A 6,706-nucleotide genomic window follows, 5' to 3' on the forward strand; every position below is an offset into this window, starting at 1 on the left:
GGAGCTTGCTGATAATTTGTCTCTTCAGTGTTCCAGGTTGTCTCTTTTGTCTGAGATTATGGCTATTGGCCATCAGCTGAATACTGCTCCAGTTTCCCTTGTGTTTAAGCATGCCGGTTCTCTATGAAGTAAATAAACATATTTTTAATCTTAGTGCAGGATTTCTGTAAATTCATTGCTTTCCCCACAAGCCAGCATTGTAGCTCCCTAGAATTACACTCTGCTAGCAAGATTGTTGGATGTTTTATCATGTAGCTATCAGACCATCGTGTGTGTACTAGAAAAATAAGTTAAGGTTGCTACAGGGCTCACAACTGCCTGCCTTTATTTATCCTCCAATGCTGAAATATCCAATACCCCAGCCTCCAGCTCTGCTCTCCCAATGCTTTTTAAAGGGATCCAAACCCACTGAAATTTCAAGATTCCTTAAAGATTTCCTGCCACTGTCGCAGAAATAACTGTAACTTCTGAAAACTGATGGGAAAAAATTGGATGGACATCAATAACGTTTCCAGCCCAAATTTTACAGTGACATGAAATTGGGCAGAAAATTTGGACAATCACTGAGCTTTTTGCCATGGAAATTTTGAAAAGCAAAAATCCAGCAGGGTTTTGCCCAGCTTTAATCAATTATTTATGACACACTCATTAGTCCAAGGGTAGTGTGTTCTAATTTGAATTTTGTGCCTGTACGGGTGTTTTGAAAGGAAATGTCATATCATATGCAGTGTTTGTACAGCTCAAATATGCATGTGTTAGTTTTACAGATTGATGTCAGTGTTGCATTTATTTATTTGGGGCAGTGGTAATGATGTGTAGGGCATTTTGCTCAAAGAAAACAATGTACTTGGATATTTTTTTTAAACATTAGATCCTGCTTTACTCAGGGCCTTCTCCACCCACTTTAGATGAGGGAGGAAAAAATCTTGGCAAGCGGAGGCTCTGAGGGGGCACATGGAGGCGTGTGTAATCATCGTGCCAGTTTAATTAACAGTGCTTTTGACTGATATGTGTTAATGAGGATAATGTACAGTATGGAGGAAAGAACCCTGTGTGCTATATTAAAGGGACAGGTGCTGGGCGTACTGAAAAGTTCATGCTACTAAAAGGAAATAAAGTGAAAATGACTGAGAGGCATGGAGTGGGAACATTTACAAGAGTGCTTGTGAGGGGAATATGTGTGTGCATCCAGTTCACATGCCTGAAAGTGGCTAGTGCAGGGAAATGAGGGTTTGGGGAAAATCTTCCCAAGAAAGATCCAACCTACACATGAGAGTAGCTGTATTCACACAAGTAGCTCCATTGACTTCAATAAGGCTGTTCGCCTGCATAAATTTATTTACATGCATAAGTGTTTGCAAAAATGGGATCTTGAATTTGACTTATTTGACATTCTGTGCTACGTCCCCTGAAATGACAGCATTTGTAGTTAAGAGCAATCAATGAGATATTTCCTTTTGCATAAGGGCCTGATCTTCCGCCATTCCAAGAGCCTCTTGCACAGGGCTGAGTGCTCTCAACTCTAACTGAAATCAATAGTATTGGGCATATTTAATGTTTATTGTTTACAGGATTTTCCCCCCTCCCTATGTTTAGGAAGTGGAAGCAACTGTATAGTATTCACTGGCAACCTGATACAAAGAAAAGAGTTCAGAGTGACAAACTTATTTATCTGGAAGATATCCTGAAAGATTGGGAGCATCCTAGCAGGATCTTTAGGCTTTTGTAACAGTGTATTTCTGTGATCTTCACTTCAACGAACTTTGATGCAAATATCTTTTCAGCTTTCAGTGTGTACCTATAGGAAACCATGGCATTAGTAAACCAGCAGGCTAAGTTCCTACTGAGTGTTTTATGTTGATATATTGCATTTTTTTTCATGACCTGTATTTATTTTTCAGTACTGTACCAGTGAGAAAACAAATATTTCATATTTTAATATCACCTGCTGCCCATATTGTTGAAGTCCTTCAATGAATATTTTTTTCAAAAACAAACAATTTTGAGAAGTTTTAAATCAAATAGCAAATGGAAGTTAAAATGAAAGGGGTGTTAGCCACACTTTATAGTTTGGATTTCTTGAAATTTCAATAAGGGTTTTTGTTTTACTAGAAACTTTAATAAAGAATCATATTAGTTTTAATTAGAGATTTAAAAACATGTAATATATTTAAAAGAGTTAAAATGTTTGAGCCAAAATATACCCTTGGGATCTACATCTACAGAAGGGATAGGATCTTAGGGATGCAGAGTATTGTTTCTTTTTGATAAACAGAGGTGGGGGGCATCAACTTTCTCTTTTGTAGCTTTCCAGATTTCCCCTGCTCCCTTGTAACAGATTTTTAGTAAAATAACCTCCCTTTCTCTTCTAAAGAATTCTTGCCCTTCTTTTTCCCATTTAAGGGGGATAAAATAAAATAAAAATACAAACACCAGTATTCATATTGCAGACATACGTATGAAAACATGAAGTCAACTGTCCTCCACAACACAAACTTACATATAAGCGTCCTGTAAACCTTGCCTCATTCTACTAAAACTTACCTGCAGTAAGCTGCCCTCCATTAACCTGAGACAGGAAACAGAAACTCGGGGTTGGCTATGAATATGGATCAACCACTCGTACCCTTTCTAGATCCAGGCACTGCAAAATTGACCTCCTCTTTCTCTCCCCCCAAATTTGGCAATTTCAAGAGATTAATTTTCTCCTGCCTCTAGTCCAAGCAGACATGTATATGTGTCCTCCCCTTGGCTCAATGATAGCCATCAATTTTACGGCCCTTTTCTGAACCTCCCTGGGTAGGTTATCTTATTGTTCATTATTGCACCTCCAGTATCAGTACAAAAGTGCTGAAATCTAATGGGAGTTGGGAGCCCTCAGTAAGTCACAAAACCAGGCCCTTAGTCTTGGGATCTGTAGCCTTGATTCAGCATGCCACCTATTTAACTCTAAGCAGGTGCTGCTTCACTCCTACTGAAACATGTGCCTAAGTGTTTCGCTGAATAGGGATGAACTTAAGAGCACGCTTAAAGTTAAGCTTGTGCTTAAATGCTTTGATGAATTGAGTCCATGGTTAACTTAAAGGAAACACAGACTATAAAAAATCACACTGTCTATTTTAATTAGTGAACAGAACAGACTGTTCACTGCTTTGTTTTATATACCATAGCACCTTCCATAAAGCATGTATCTCAAAATGCTTTACAGAGTTTTTAATAGAGTTCCAATATGATATTATCCAATTATAAATAAAAGGAAAGGTAAATTAAGAGGAATAGGCAAGAGAGACAGAAGAGCTTTCAGAAGACTTTAAATACAAAGCTATGGTAGTTAAGGCCTAATAGAATCAGACAGTATCAGATACCTTTTCTTTTTCCCATTGAAATAATGAATAAAAATTAAACTACTACATCGCACAAATTGTACTTACTCTTGTTATGTAAAGATGTCCCGTTCTTTTTCAGTCAAGCATTTCTGGACTGTTTCACTAGTCTTCTATCAGTCTTCTTCATATTAGTCTCACTTCTTTTCCTTCACATTGTGGTGAGTTACTTGAGGTGATTCCACCAGTCTCACAGCAGGAATTTTTTTTTTCTCTTTTTAACAAGTATAATTTTCTCATTACTAAGCTGAACGTACATATCATGTTCTTTCCAGATTCCAGATCTCTCTGTTTTGGCTGATTTTGCTTACTGGGAATAGCATTTTTTAAATAATCTCTTTACATTATTGTTGTCAGGATTTTTTCCCTCTCATCTGTACTGATATATATTCAGAAACATTTGTGATCAAGTTTTGAAACAGCAGGTGTCAAATGCTCAGACTAAGTGTAATAATCATAATGATTTGAAGAAAAACATTGAACTCTGTGGAAGTGGTAATAAAGTCGGAGAACTAAATATGTCATTTTTCCTAGGATGATGCTATTTACAAATAAATGCTTAATAAAGCCATATCCTACATTTTTCTTCTGCATGATCTTGTGCTGAGTCTAGAAAAAGAAAGCATTTTATTTCCATTGTAACTTTTAACATTTTAACACCATACAGTCCATCAGCATACAACAAAGATATATATTACCTTAGTGTTATAAAAATAAGCCCTCTTAAATATCAACCACAATAACTTTTACATTTATCTCTAACATTCTTAATACACAAAAATAATTATCAATCTGAAATACTGTCTGTTGAGAATGGGTTATGGCACAGTTATTTGCATATATTTTAATTTCAAAAATGAATTCTGCAGTCGAAAGCAACATTAGTTCATCTGCTCAAGAACAGTTTTATAATTAAGCAAATACTGTACCATAAAATACTCATCACCATAGCAATGGTTTTTCATGGGGCATAAGTAAGTTGATAACAGAGACAATACATTTACTACAAAGAATATTGTGGTTGAATAATGTAAAGTTATAACTTCTAGTAAAGCACCTACTAAAGTAAGAAATCATGGAGCAGTCACACTATGTATTGACATTAGGAGTCATTTTAATGAAATACATTAATATCTTATATAGCATCCTTCATACCAAGCATGATAACATCACTATGTCTTATGTTTATGAACTGCCTCTCATCTTGAAGTGTCCCAAATGTATATATGAATCACTTCACCCATGACTGAAATTTATTAATTTGTTTATATGTATATATTGTTACAATTTTCAGCATTGTAATATCTAAACTCCAATACACCTATCTCTAGAGAGGAGTACGGCCACTATTTAACAGTGCATTGTGCCCAAACACCACAAAATGTTAAGTCAGGAAGTAAGACATGAATGTATCCAGTTGAAATTAAAAGGGAAATGTAGGTACACAGAATATAATTATCCAAACTGGAACACTGACAAAACCCTGGGGATAATAGTCTTTCTATTGTGAAATTACTATGTGGTCTTTAATGAAGTCAAGTAGTTAGAAACTCAGGTTTGTGCTTCATCCAAAACACAGCACCTCCAACAGCACAATCCCTCTGAACACCATGTTGGAACATGGGTTTAATATTGATGCAGAAGTTATAGAACCACTTACTGGGTCACAAACACCTCTTGCTATTTTTTCTAGCAAAGGTCTCCCACCTAATCATTGATCAAATCCAACTTTCCTTAGCTTATGAGTCCTGATAACGGAATGCTTTATGAAAGAAAGGAAAACAGTGAAATAATGCATTACAGAGCTTCAGGTTCAGTGATTTGTACACAGACAAAACATGAAGTAGGGCAATGCAGTGTGGAAGAGAGACAAGGAAAATAAAACAAGCTGAAATTATAAGGAGTAAAGGTGTAAATGAACATTCTTGCATGCTAGTCACAAAGAAGGGCTGATGGAAGAATGCCGCATGTTGAGGCTTCAGAGTCCATCACAAGCTAAAATAAACAGGAAGGGTTTAATGTGTCTTACAGACAGAAATGACTATGGCCCCAATTTAGCAGCATATTTAAGCATGTGTCAAACTTTAAGTATGTGAGTAGTCCCATTGTGGGACTATTCACATGCTTAAGGTTAAACATGTGCTAAACTTTGCTCAAGCGCAGCTGATGACAGTAGCAGAATGGTTTTAGAACTGAGATGTGTCATCTCATTGGAATGTGAATGGTTAAATAAATAATGCAATAATCATAGCATGGCATTTAGCATTTGTTTGTTTCCACATCCTTCTGTCCTCTTGCTTCAGTTTTTTCATTTGGTGCTAATTGGACTGTATTTACCAAAATTGTTACGACTCGTTATCCTGTCTACATGACCTATGAGACACTTATGGCATGTTTCAGAGAAAACAAGGATCAGGGCTTGCCTGGTTTTTTCTATTCATAAAACTGAAAGAGAGTTTACAGTCTGCACCAAAAGTGGACAGCAGAACTTAGCATGTTCTTTAGAGCCATTTTTGACAATATCCATGTCACGCTTGTTCATATTTTCCAAACATATTTTATAAAACATTAATGGATTAGATTGAGGAGTCTGGAATTAAAGTATGAAAATAAGCAATACTCTGAGGTTTGTTGGAAGAACTGTTATAGCAGAAAGATTTGATTTTAAGGCCTGATCATCAAATATTCTGACATCTCCTACAAGGTTAAATTAAAGTAATTGGGACTCCAGGGTGCCCAGGACCATCAGAATTCGGCTATTCTTTCTTCAATTCATTAAGTATCTGTTGTGTTTTTCATCATATTTTTAAAGTTACGTTGCATATATTGTTTCAATTGTAGTGAAACAAAGAGGCCCTAATTTAGAGATCATTGTACTCGACACTGTACACATATGTAACAAAATGACAGTCATTTTGACTTTCCAATCTAGTAAATATTGTTTTGTTTTTGTTTCATTCCATTTAGTTTTTGTATGGGACAGGGAAGTTAGGGTGTTGTTAATAATTGGTCTATGAACATATCTGAGGCAAGGGGATCATGAGAATATGTTGTATACTGTATTTTTTCTTTAAAACATTTCTAAATTCTTGATGTTTTAAACAAACAGAAAACATTATTGACTGCTAATGGATTTCTTAAGAAAGATATAGATGTTAAATTATAATCACCAACTTTAAAAGTATTCTGTTCAGGAGGCAGGAAACTGCAAACCGTTTTTTACAGCATGCAGCATAAACAAGTTGACATTTTAAAAAAAGACCTGGTTTGTTTCAGTCCTGTGCCTTTTTATTATCACATCTTATTACATTATAGTTTGAGAT

The sequence above is a fragment of the Emydura macquarii genome, unplaced genomic scaffold, assembly GCF_026122565.2.
Source record: "Emydura macquarii macquarii isolate MOO-44397 ecotype Brisbane River unplaced genomic scaffold, CSIRO-AGI_Emac_v2 contig_1551, whole genome shotgun sequence".
NCBI classification, from domain to species: Eukaryota; Metazoa; Chordata; order Testudines; family Chelidae; genus Emydura; species Emydura macquarii.